General features: G+C 44.7%; 1 long non-coding RNA gene across 2 annotated transcripts; it reads left to right on the top strand.

Moving 5' to 3' along the window:
* Positions 1 to 1155: 1155 nt before the first annotated feature.
* On the top strand, positions 1156 to 3872 carry LOC125556648. Of its 2 annotated transcripts, none has more exons than XR_007305161.1 (3): positions 1156 to 1564; positions 1649 to 1852; positions 3702 to 3872. It is a non-coding gene; the product is annotated as an uncharacterized LOC125556648 (long non-coding RNA). The 2 variants fall into 2 exon arrangements; XR_007305162.1 differs by lacking the exon at positions 3702 to 3872 and adding an exon at positions 2583 to 2645 and having other exon boundaries at positions 1158 to 1564.
* The last annotated feature ends 10116 nt before the right edge of the window (positions 3873 to 13988 follow it).

The following is a 13988-nucleotide window of genomic DNA, read 5'->3' as shown; positions in this document are numbered from 1 at the left end:
CCCGAAGATGGGATCTCACGGGAATAGAAGGTTGTGGTGGTGGAAAAGTGTTTTCGTGGATGCTTCTAGCGGTTTGGGAATATATGTGAATATATAGGAGGCAGAACTAGGTCAGGGGGTCACGTGGGGCCCACAAGGTAGGGGGGCGCGCCCTCCACCCTTGTCGCCGCCTTGTGGCTCTTCTGACTTGAACTCCAAGTCTCCTAGGTGTCTTCTAGTCCAAGAAAAATCATCGCAAAAGTTTTATTCTGTTTGGTATTCCTTTTCTACGAAGCTCAAAAACAAGAAAAAAACAGAAACTGGCACTAGGCTCTAGGTTAATAGGGTAGTCCCAAAATAATATAAAATAGAATATTAATGCGTATAAAACATACAAAACAGATAATATAATAGCATAGAACAATAAAAAATTATAGATACGTTGGAGACGTATCACCATCTAGCCCTAGCTCAGGACCCCCTACTCGAGATCCGCCAGATTCAACCCTGACACCCCCGTGAAGTTGTCGACATCCATCGCAACCTCGTCACCCATGTCTCGTTCATCTTCTTCAGTGCATCAAACAATTTCAGATTCATAATACTCAATCCAACATAAAGAACCTCAAAGAGTGCCCCAAGATTTCTACCAGTGTAATATCCCAAAATTTTAATTTGGAATGTTATATTGGAGCATGAGCATTTTGTGTAATTTGATCATTATTTGAATAATTTTAAGTGTTTATGATTGCTTTTCATTATTAAAGTGTTAGAATGACAACCTATACAAAATTGCAATTTGCATATTACTATTTAACAGAATGGTAGGAATATTATCCCTATATTGCATTTTGAGTAATTTAATTATGTCAAGGCATCTAAATAAGTAGGTGCACACAAACTAAGCTAAGTGCGTAGTTTTTTTTTCTAGACCCCAACTAATAAGTTTGTTGTGTGAAATTGTTATTTTATGTTTCCTTTAACTTTCCTACACTTAGTACATTATTATAGTAATCCTAATCTAATTAGCTCACGGGGCTTAAGCCACTCTTATTTCCTAAGCTAGCTACGCATACGAGCACAACGCTACGAGTTGGACCTACAATGCACGCAGCAACGGCCCAGGTCCTTTTCTCTTTTCTCTTTTGTTTTTTTTCTCTTCCTCCTTTTTCTTCAATCTCTTCATGACCCCGGTCGTCCTCAACCTCTCGTCAGACTCAGGCAACGAGCCAGCGCCCGCACCCCACTCGCGCCCGACCCCTCCCCTCCTCTACCTCGCCCCAAATCCGCTCTGAACGGACCCCCACTCTGCCCTAACTTCTACTCTTCCGTTACCCGCACTAAACCGCGCCCTAATGGCCATTAGAACACCGGAAACAGCCGCCATGAAGACGCCATAATTCCGACGACGCACTGCAACGTTCCGACCTCCCCTGCATCCTATAAAAGGCCCCCTCCCCTCACAACTCTCTCCTTGCCCGAACCCCTCTCCTTCGGGAGCTTATACCCCTACCCATCGTCGTGAATTGCTCACCGGAGTTGCGTGACGCTGGTGCTGTTCGTGGAAGGTTCCGGCGAGTCCGAGGTGAAGCAGACATTCTAACTCTTCCATCCTTCATATCTCGACCTTGGGCATCATCCTAACATGTTGATTCTTTGTTTTACTAAGCCGGAGTATGCATCTGGTCAGAGCTCCGCCCAACTCCGGCGACGCATCACGGTCACCAGAGGACGGTGCCAAGCGCGTTTTGGTGTTCAGCAAGTTTTCCTCGACTTCCTCTACTCCTTCCACCTCTCTTTCGTTGCCGAAGACATCCGCATCATCGAGCGAGAGCACGCCAAGTTTGTTGTCCATCGCCGGCCAACTCCTCCGGTGAGGCCAGCCCTCTTTCTGTAAAAAAAAACGACATAGTATTAGCCTATAGAATTCTGCCACGTGGCGACTCTTTTTCTTACCTCGCTTCTTTTCCAGAAATTTAGCCCAACTTAGAAAAATCACACCTTTTAAACCGCTTATTCAAATTTGACAAATAAGATATCCCTGGATAGCTGAGGACCTCTAGTTTATTATAAAAAATTGAAATCTCACTTTTACGCTAATTAAAATTTCGTTTTGATTTAAATGATAATTTGAGTATTTTTACTGAATCTTTTATTCTGCGAGTGATATGAAAAAGTTTTACATATGAAAATTGGTCCTTGGAATCATACCAATCTGCTAGAACTCATAGAATATTTTTTTAGTAAGGTTTAGTTACTGTTTTAGCACAATACATAATTTTGACCTCCTTTGATTATCGTTTAATAAACTCGTTAAACTAAAATTTGTGTCATTGTTAAAACCATTAGATTTATCCGTAGAAAACCTTTCTGGTTAGTTGTTGTCGTCATAAAAGTTTAGAGTTATAGGATTATTAATTAGTTTATTAACATGAACTATAAACCATACATAGGAACCGATCAAAGTGCATAAACTCGAATCATATGGATATACTGGCTAGGGTTGTTTGGCATGAATTGTCTGTTGGATGGTTTTTCTTGATCACTTGTTATGTTAATGTTTGATATGTGGAGTGACTTACTTAAGTACTTTGTTGCGTTAGATTGCGACGAGTGCGAAGGCAAATTCTACGAGGAGGTAGAACCGTGTTGCTGCGAGTCAGAAGGCAAGTTGCAACCTTGACCATATTTATCCCGTGTTTAACTTTGCATTGACTTTCAAAGCAAGTAGTATGCATGTGTAGGGTTTTATATTGTTGTTTTTGGAAATATTTTGCTAGTAGTAAAGCCATAGGATCCAATGCTATTGGACTATACGCTTAGCCATGCTTGTAGTTGGGAGGGGACCAAATATTTTGAAAATTACAAACTTGTTCCCTTGGAACAATGATTTAGAAAATATTTTGAAAAAGCAAAAACTATTTTTTTACTTCTACTCCTTGGGCGGAATGGTATGACGGGAGCGTCTTCAAGTGATTGCGCCCATCGGGGTCTTGAAGTGAATGCGCCCGACTGGGGTCTTGCACACAGGTTTTTGGTGGGGACCGTCGTTCAAGGGAATGAGATCTTCCAAGTACGGTTTGATGTAGCTTCCAGTACAGCCACATGCTACTATGGGATCTGGCTTAGCTTAGTACTAACGGGAAACCCTTACCTCAAGACCGCCGTCGGAGAGGGGCTTTCATTGCCTAAGTTGCGGGCGGCTTGGTCAGGTATAGGGGGCTGTTACGGAAAGGCTTTGTCACAATCTCCTCCTAGTCGTACACCCAAGTGTGTAACGGTAAACGGGGTTGGTTGTGTCATGTGGGGAACGTGTACGACCTCTGCAGAGGGGTTAACCTAATCGATTAGCCGTGCCTCCGGTTACGGGCAATTTTGAGCAACTGAAGACTTGACTGAAGAAGAATCTCCCCTCTCTTTTCTCAAAGCTATTTTATAAAGGGTTAGGTGGAAGTTAAACACAGTGGGGTGTTTTACTTCAACCTAAAGGAGAAAATTATTTTTTGTGAATCTTGGTGCGGATATCCAAGTATTCACTTAAACTCTATGTTTAAAAAACATGTTTATCAAAACTCGTTTTATTTATTTTGTTTATATTCTAGGAGAAAAATTGGCTTTTCGCAAATAAACCCTAGACACCAACCCAGCATGAATATTTGTTATCACTCTTGTTGCAACTTGCAAGTACATTCAAAGTACTTACCTGTACGTGTCATGTGCAGATGATGAGTGACGAGATAGGGCTACGGAGCTACACTCAACTAGCCTTGTGGCGACTGATGGGCTCAGGATTATTATTATGTTATTTGCTTCCGCTATGTACCTTCAGCTGAGTGAGTTGTAATAAATTGAACTTTGGATCTTCGATGTAATAAAATGACGTTTGTACTTGATATTCATATTTGTACTGGGTGTGCTAGCTTTTGATCCAGGGATAGCACAGAAAGCTCAGAAGATTTGGACCCCATGGGTTCGGATCGTTACAACCAGAGAAACAAAAGACAAGAACATGCATCAACCCATATGCATAGATTACCCCAATGTCACCTCAGGAATCCATGAGTTGAGTGCCAAAACACATATCAAGTGAATCAATATGATACCCCATGGTCATCACAGGTATTCATAGCAAGACATACATCAAGTGTTCTCAAATCCATAAAATTATTCAATCCGATAAAAACAACATCTCAAAGGGAAAACTCAATTCACAACAAGATAGGGAGGGGAAAACACCATATGATCCAACTATATTAACAAAGCCCGCGATACATCAAGATCGTGACATCTCAAGAACACGAGAGAGAGAGAGAGAGAATAAACACATAGCTACTGGTACAAACCCTCAGCCCCGAGGGTGGGCTACTCCCTTCTCATCATGATGGCTGCCGGGATGATGAAGATGGCCACGGATGATGATTTCCCCCTCCGACAGGGTGCCGGAACGGGATCTAGATTGGTTTTTGTGGCTACAGAGGCTTGCAGCGGCGGAACTTCTGATCTATCGACTCCCCTAGGGTTTTTGGAATATTTGGAAATTTATAGGACGAAGAGGCGGTGCGGGAGGCCATCGAGGTTTGTTGTGTCTTCTTTGGCCCAAGTTGTGTCTTCTGGTCCATAAAAATTCGCCAAGAAGTATCGCTGCGTTTGGACTCCATTTATTATTGATTTTCTACGATGTAAAAAATAAGCAAAAAAACAGCAACTGGCACTGGGCACTATGTCAATAGGTTAGTCCCTAAAAATGATATAAAGTTGCTATAAAATGATTATAAAACATCCAAGATGATAATATAACAACATGAATACTTCATAAATTATGGATATGTTGGAGATGTATCATCCACACCTTGCATGAACTTCTTGATTTGGGCTGACATTTCTATGCACATTTTGTGTACCAACAACCTTAGCTTCTTCTTTTTTGCAACAAAAAGCTAAACAACAGAAAAAGGCCAAAAAAGTTATCCCAATTAAAAATGATGAAAAATACATTAGTGTTGTAGTCCTATGATAGCTTCATCCCAACAAACTTCTGTACATGTTGTACATGGTTCAACTTTCAAAAAGGCTATCATGTGCCCATCATGAGAACTCAACTTTCAGCTATGTAAAAAAGATGGAAAACTCAAAAAAATAAAAAAATAAAGTTAAAATGGAACTAGTGTTGATTTAGTAAAACAAGAAAGTGAGAAACTAGTTATAGCAATTGTAGCACTGCTTATGGGCAACTCTGTGGTTGATGTAAAAAAGAGTACTAAAAAGGTCATACATTTACTTTTATTCTAGAAAACATATGCCATTCTTTACCCCCCATGTATTACATGTACATAATGATGAGACCCATAACAAAAAACATGTGAGTTTAGACTAGCAAAAACAAAAAACAATTGTTCCTCTAACACAGACAAAGCAAGTGTGACTAGTGAGCAACTACATGATGATACAACTCATACAAAAAATATATGGCAGCAATTCCTCTAAAATCAAGTGTCGTGGGTATCATCTTAACAATACTACAGGGTTATGAATGTAGAGGACATCATATCTATCAAGTGGTTTATAAGGGAGTAAGTGCAAGGGTTTATACCAGTTCGGGCCCTCTTCGCTGGAGTAATACACTACAAAAAAAGACACATCCGTGACATTTTGGGCCGAACGAATTTTTTTTCTGTCATACATGACACTTCTATGACGATAACTGTGACAAAACCCGGTATCATCATAGATGTGGTGGGCTCCTACTTCTATGACAAAAAATCATCACAGAAAATGGGCTTTTTGTCCTGGGCAGGCCGGAGACGCAACTGCATGACATTCTTTGGGCCGTCCATGACGGAAAAAACCATGGTAGAAGCGAGGGCGAGGAAAATTTCAGGGAGTTCCCGGTTACGGTGGGAGGTCGGGGGCCGAGTGATGCGCGTTTCTCTCGTACACGTACGCGCGTGTGTGCGAGGCGTTGGCTCTAACTGAACCCGAGCGAGGCATTGGGCTCTAACTGAACCCGAGCGATTGCACTGCAGGCTACGCGTTACTGAACCCGAGCGATCGATCGATGGCTGTTAACTGAACCCGATCGAGCGATTCCTTCGCTACTGCTGCTAACTGAAGCTGATCGATTGGATGAACAGTGAGCGTTGGGGGGGGCGGTTGGATGAATAGTGAGCAGTGGCGTTGCCTCTGGATGAACAGGACCCCGTGGTGTGGAGGGCTGGATGAACAGTAGACGGTGGAGGGGTGGTTGAACAGGACCCCGTGGTGTGGAGGGATGGATGAACAGTAGACGGTCGAGGGGTGGTTGAACAGTAGCCGTTGGAGTAGCGCGCGGTGGAGGCTGGATGAACAGGAGCCCGTGGAGGCTGGAGGAGGTCGACGGTAGCCCTTGGAGGCTGGAGGAGGTTGACAATGGAGATGAACAGTATCCCGTGGAGTCCCGTTTTGCGGTACACCACACCCCTCCCGATGAACAGGACCCCGTTTCGACCGTAGGAGGTCCGTTTCGTCCGTTTTGCGGTACGCCACACCCCTCCCGATCAACATGACCCCCGTTTCGACCGTAGGAGGTCCGTTTCCTCCGTTTTGCGGTACGACACACCCCTCCCGATCAACAGGACCCCCGTTTTGACTGTAGGAGGTCCGTTTCGTCCGTTTTGTGGTACTCCAGACCCCTCCTGATGAACAGGATCCCATTTCGAACGTGGCCAGTCGAACAGAAGGCCGTTTCCTCCGTTCTGCGGTACGCCAGGCCTCGTTTCCATCGTCTGTTCCGTCCAAGCCTTCCCGATGAACATGACCACGCATTCCGTTCTGACCCAGCCGGTTGGCTCCCACGCGTTCCGTTGCCTCCCGATGAACACGACGCATTCCGTTGCCTCCCCATGAACACGACGCATTCCATTGCCTCCCCATGAACACGATGGCGACGCTGTTTCTCCGTTCTACCCAGCCATGTCAACAAGCCCTCGCCGTACGTATGCCCGAGTAGGCGTCCGAGACCCCGCCCGTATGTACACATACGTGGCCGTATTTTATTTCTTACACCCTGGCCGCTGTACGTACGTGTACATGCTACGTGTGCGCCTCTACTACGACACGTGCGCGCCTCTACATCCACCAGTATATATGTACGTACATGTTCGCGACCAGAATGACGACGCTACGTATGCTTCGACCAGGTGGGTCCCGACTGTTAGGCACTTCCTTGCGTGCGAAGATGTAGCTGGTGGGTCCCGGCAGTCAGGGGGCGAATCGTTTTGTTTTTTTGCCCGGATGCACTTCCTTGCGTGTGAAGGTGTAGCTGGTGGGTCCCAGCAGTCAGGGGGAAACATTTTTTCACGAAATACGATGGCCCGTTCGGTGGGTCCCTGCTGTCAGGTGGAGGAATAATTATTTTGCGCGTAATAAGGAGGCACTTCCTTGTTGCGGCCGTGGACCCATCTGTCAGCGTTTCCACGCACAGTACTCTTCCAATGTAAGTCGGCCGTTGACCACATTGACCACGCCGCGCCGAGAGCACCACGGCGGTGGATGACGGCGAGGCCTAGGAAGGGGACGACACGGAGGCAGGGAAGACTCGGCAGTTGTTTCCCACATGGAGGGGAGTACGACTGTACGAGGGTTTACTGGTTCGTCTGCCGTCGCCGGAGAATAACAACAGGTGTGGGTGAGTAGAGGGATGGCTAGGAAAGCGATGGGAGTACGGTGGGGCGGTGAGGCCTGCGCCGCAGCACAGCCGGCCGCGGGGAGGAGGGAGCAGGCAGTCCCGCCGGCGCTTGTTTGAGCGGCTGGAGCAGGAAGAGCAGAGATTGAAGAAGCATGACGGACGTTGGATGGACATCCAACAGTCAGTGCTTGTGCATCAACCTTTTTTAGGAAAGCCTCAAATCTGTGGAAAACAGCATACAACCCATCTGCCATTATTTCTAATAATTTACAACCCATTTGCTAATTCTTAAGGTTTTTTTTGGAGCCCATATTATTTTTGTTAGCATTACAGACCATATTGTGGCCACGGTTAAAAAATTATATGAAATTTTGCATATTTCGGTGCGGTCCGAACTGTTTTTAATCCCGAAATTTTGACTCACATTCAAACTAATTTTAAAAATAAATGTATATCAATATAAAATCCAACAAATTCTCCACGCATAAAAATTAATGTAATTTAAAATCTTGAAATGAAAAAAAAGATATTTGAAACTAATTGCCGGTTTGATGTGTTTTAAAAATGTACAACCCATTTCTCATTACTGATGGGCCATTTTCTCGGCCAGCCGAATGAAATCTCTCCTCGTCTTGAAAGATTTGCATCCCAACAGGCCTGGCAAAGCGACTTACTTGGCTAATCACAAAAAAACTGGGTTGTGGCCGATGTGGCCATGGACCCAGCTGTCAGCCTCTCCACGTACAGTACTCTTTCGATGGAAGTCGTTCCTTGACCACGTTGACCACACCGCGCGGAGAGCACCACGGTGGTGGACGACGGTGAGGCCTAGGAAGGGGACGATGCGATAGTGGAAGCCCGCGAGGAGAGGACTACGAGGGTTCACTGGTTCGGCTGCGGTGTGAGGCTGCCTTTGCCGCAGGGCCTGGCCAGCGGTGGGAATAGTAGGGGGCGGTGAGGCCTCTGTGGCAGCACAGCCGGCCACGGGAGGCAGGAGCATGCGGCACGACCGGCGCTGCTTTGGGCGGCTGGAGCAAGAAGACCAGAGGTTGAAGAAGCACTAACGGCCGTTGGATGGACATCGTACGGTCACTGGAGCTAGAATCATTCATATTGACTAAGTAGACAAAGCCCTTCGTCCCCAGTCAACTTAGTGGGCCGCACAAGTGCAGCCTCCCACCAAGGTGGGTCCCAGCTAGCTGGGGGAGTATTCATTTTTTTTGTGCGTAATAAGGAGGCACTTCCGGTGGGTCCGAGGTGACAGCGGGGGGAACGTTTTTTTCGCGAAATACGATGGCCCGTCCGGTGGGTCCCAGCAGTCAGGGGGGAAATAGATTTTTTTCGCCAAAACCTGGTGACCCGTCCGGTGGGTCCCCACTGTCAGGTGGAGGAATAATATTTTCCGCGTGATAAGGAGGCACTTCCTTGCGGCTGCCGTGGACCCAGTTGTCAGCCTGTCCACGTACAGTACTCTTCCGATGGAAGTCGGTCATTGACCACATTGACCACGCTGTGTTGAGAGCACCACGGCGGTGGACGACGGTGAGGCCTAGGAAGGGGACGACGTGGAGCCGGGCAAGACACAGCAGTGGATGCCCACGCGGAGAGGAGTACGAGCGTTCACTGGTTCGGCTGCGGTGTGAGGCTGCCGTCACCGCAGAATAACAGGGGGTGTGGGTGAGTGGAGGGATGGCCTGGCCAGCGGTGGCAGTAGTATGGGGGTGCTACCTCTTGAGCACTGCGTTGGTTTTCCTCGAAGAGGAAGGGATGATGCAGCAAAGTAGCGTAAGTATTTCCCTCAGTTTTTTAGAACCAAGGTATCAATCCAGTAGGAGGCTACGCGCGAGTCCCTCGCACCCGCACAAAACAAATAAATCCTCGCAACCAACACAAATAGGGGTTGTCAATCCCTATAGGGCCACTTACGAGAGTGAGATCTGATAGATATGATAAGATAATATTTTTGGTATTTTATGATAAAAGATGCAAAGTAAAATAAAGGCAAAGTAAATAGCAAAGGAAATAACTAAGTAGGAGGAGATCAATATGATAAAGATGGACCCGAGGGCCATAGGTTTCACTAGTGGCTTCTCTCAAGAGCATAAGTATTCTACGGTGGGTGAACAAATTACTATTGAGCAATTGACAGAATTGAGCATAGTTATGAGAATATCTAGGTATGATCATGTATATAGGCATCACATCCGAGACAAGTAGACCGACTCCTGCCTGCATCTACTACTATTACTCCACTCATCGACCGCTATCCAACATGCATCTAGAGTATTAAGTAAAGACAGAGTAACACCTTAAGCAAGATGACATGAGGTAGAGCGATAGACTCATGCAATATGAAGAAAACCCCATCTTGTTATCCTCGATGGCAACAATATAATACGTGCCTTGCTGCCCTTACTGTCACCGGGAAAGGACACCGCAAGATTGAACCCAAAGCTAAGCACTTCTCCCATTGCAAAAAAGATCAATCTAGTAGGCCAAACAAAACTGATAATTCGAAGAGACTTGCAAAGATAACCAATCATACATAAAAGAATTCAGAGAAGATTCAAATATTATTCATAGATAGACTTGATCATAAACCCACAATTCATCATCTCAACAAACACACCGCAAAAAGAAGATTACATCGAATAGATCTCCACAAGAGAGGGGGAGAACATTGTATTGAGATCCAAAAAGAGAGAAGAAGCCATCTAGCTACTAACTATGGGCCCGTAGGTCTGAGGTAAACTACTCACACTTCATCGGAGAGGCTATGGTGTTGATGTAGAAGCCCTCCGTGATTGATGCCCCCTCCGGCGGAGCTCCAGAACAGGCCCCAATATGGGATCTCGTGGATATAGAAAGTTACGGCGGTGGAATTAGGGTTTTGGCTCCGTTTGATATTCCTTTTGTTCGAAACCCTAAAACATGCAAAAACAGCAATTCTGGGCTGGGCCTTCGGTTAATAGGTTAGTCCCAAAAATAATGTAAAAGTGGATAATAAAGCCCAATAATGTCCAAAACAGTAGATAATATAGCATGGAGCAATCAAAAATTATAGATACGTTGGAGACGTATCAGGGGGCGGTGAGGCCTCCGCGGCAGCACAGCCGGCCACGGGAGGCAGGAGCAGGTGGCACGACCGGCGCTGCTTTGGGCGGCTGGACCAAGAAGACCAGATGTTGAAGAAGCACTACGGCCGTTGGATGGACATCGTACAGTCACTGAAGCTAGAATCATTTATATTGACTAAGTTGACAAAGCCCTTGGTATGCTCCAACTTAGTAGGCCCATAGGTCAGCCTCCGAAACGGTGCGCCCCAGATGTCAGCGGGAGGAATCATTTTTTGGGCGGCCAAAGCTAAGAATATCCGAGATTGAAGAAGAAGCACGACATCCATTGCATAGACATCCAACGGCCACTGCTGCTAGAACCGTGTGTTGACTATAATAAGTTGACAAAGCCTTGCATACGCGTCAACTTATTTTTTTAGGGGACGCGTCACTTAGTAGGCCCACAAGTGTGTGGCAGAGAACTTATAGCCCATTTGCGTTTTGTAAGAATATACAACTCATTTTTGAATTCTAATGGAATTTACAACAGCCCGTTTACAGTTTTTTAAAGGCACAACCCATTTTCTAGCTAGGACAACGATTAATAATTTCAACCAACCGTTGAAGACAGAATTCAATAAAATTTCCCACATTTTGATGGGATCCAAAATATTTTTATCCCCAAATTTCTAGTCAGATTAAATATAAATTTGTATTACGTAAAAATCCAACGAAACATTGCGCGTGCAATAATGAAAATTTAAGATTTTCAAAATCCATAAATAATATTTTATAAACTAATTTCGTGTTTGGTGCATTTTTTATAGTTACTGCCCATTTTTTATAATTACATCCCATTTATTATTTTTTTAAAGCCCATTTTCCTGTTAAGCCTAATGCATCCCTCCTAGGAAAGATTTGCAGCCCAGCGGGGCGGAGAATAACAAGTTGACCTTGCCTGGGTATTCCTCAAAAAGACGTATAGCTGGGCTAGCCATTTTCATCTTGAAAAAATTAGTATTTGGGCTGGATATCTGGCCTTGGCTAGATGGGCCACAGCCCGCCCAGTTAATACCCTGCTCTCCTCTGAACAACAACGAAATCATCGCCAAGAAAAACTCTGCAGTGCTCAAGCCTCAAAAACACAAATACTGCTCGAGCTGCTTGGTCCCAGCTGTCGGCCGCACCTTGTGCAATTCTCTCGTTTATATTGACTATATAGGTTGACAATGGTGTGGGACCGTGATGTCAGGAAACCAGGAGAAAGCAAAAAAAATATAGTTATACATAATAAGGAGGCACTTGCGTACGTACGGCTATGGCCCTAGTGGGTCCCTAGTGTCATCCAGTGAAAATAAAGTCATCTCCTGAATCCTCATGTTTGTTGATGATGTTAACAATGCTCGGCGCCACGATGAGCGCAACAACTCGAAGGACAACGGAGAGGGCCTCGCGGGCCCTACGGATGGTCTGATACAGTGGCCGCTGCTCATTCAGGAAGCCAGGATCATCGGACACCTATGAGCACCTTCGAGAAACTGAGACGACATGAAACGGTAAGGCCACGCTTGGGAGCTCAGGTTTATTTCAAACATGTATTAACATACAAGTGTAATTTACTCGTCATCGGAAACAACATGTAAAATACATGCGTAATGAAACCGAGGGCCCGAGGTCTGTAAGTAAAACCGGCGGGTTACGCGTGTAATTTGAGAGACTAGTGTATATTTTACGAGCACTGCTATATGGACGACATTACCAGACGATACATGCACGACGTGCGTATCATGCCATCCATGGTCAAGGCTGAAACATCAGCTAACAGCTGGATTAGCAATCGTCCGAGTGTCGTTCAGCATTTTTATCGTGTGTGAAGTACTTCCGATATTTTACTAGTCAAAATCGACCAACCAAGCGCCTTTGCCCGAGACCATCTGGTTTAATTTACAAGCGTCAGTTTTACAAGCAGTTTTGGTTGGAAAACAATGATCCAATCACGGCCTAATATCATGAGTTGGTCGGAAGATCATATGGTTTCACGTCTAACCTACCCGACTTGTCATATAGGCTATGAATGAAACATCAGACGATGAACTTCTTAAGCATGGAAACAACAGAATAGGATGATCTTCTTAACAAGCAAATCACTGCCATTAGATCGACATGCAAAACAATACGAAGCATTATTCTCAGGAGGCACAGTGAACAGCTCGTGATGCCGCATGCCACAACATTCCAAGCTCAACTTTGCAATCAAACACAAGGCCTGGCATTACATAGACAATATTCAGAACAAACTCTTAACACAGGAATATCTCAGCAGAGTAACTATTTACTTCTAAACTGAACACAGGAATAGGAAAAAACACTCAAAGCTGCTCACAGCAAGGGCGTCCCACTCAAAAATATCAAATGCATGTCTTCTGGCTAACATCAATGAGGAAATTTTGACAAGGTTTTCCAATTCCAATATATTAAACAAACGTCTCCTTGCTAACATCAATGATTAAACTTTGACAAGCTTTTCCCATTCAAAATATGTAATGCCTATGATCGTGGAGTCCTGTCGTAGCATCTTGTACTTGTTTGGGCACTTTTTGCCCAGGGCACTCCACGTGTTGTTAAATTGCCAATGGTCTCTGCAGACTAGTCATGTCACCGGTGTCTAATAATACTCTGTAAAGCTTCTCGGTCATTCCTTCTGTAATGTAGCGCAAACAGTGACTGCTTCTTTCTGCAAAGTGGAACGACCAACTGGACCCAGTAATGCAGCAGTTTGCCTTACACATTGGCTCCTTTTGTGCAGTTCAACTAAAATCGAAGTCGGAATAAAACCAAACTTTAATTTTGATATCCCTGTAAGCAAAAATAGGTATAAGGGAAACAATTATTGAGAAATAACGGTTGATGACTTGTACTCCCAGAAGAAAAGCATCTACTAATCTACTTTATCTTAATGGGAAACAAGGCAGGAGAGTAGCAATTCTCCATCAGTGTGATTCATTGATATTGACTGAGACATTATCTTAACAATGCCTTGTTTCAACATGTATAAAGAACGACAAAGCAGAAAAGTACCATTCCTAAAACAATGCAACTGATTCATTTTAACAGAGACATTATCTTAACAATACCTTGGTTAAACATGTAGAAAGAACTACAAAGCAGGATAGTACCATTCCTAACAAGTGTTGCAGTTTTGAACTAAGATTCGGTAGTTAATTAATTATGAGAGTGGCATTGCTTAATTTTACCAGCGGTATTAGATTAACGAAAATCATAAGCAGCTC

The sequence above is a fragment of the Triticum urartu genome, chromosome 5, assembly GCF_003073215.2.
Source record: "Triticum urartu cultivar G1812 chromosome 5, Tu2.1, whole genome shotgun sequence".
NCBI classification, from domain to species: Eukaryota; Viridiplantae; Streptophyta; class Magnoliopsida; order Poales; family Poaceae; genus Triticum; species Triticum urartu.
Note: the sequence above shows the minus strand (reverse complement) of the source record. Positions and strands in the feature narration are given on the sequence as shown.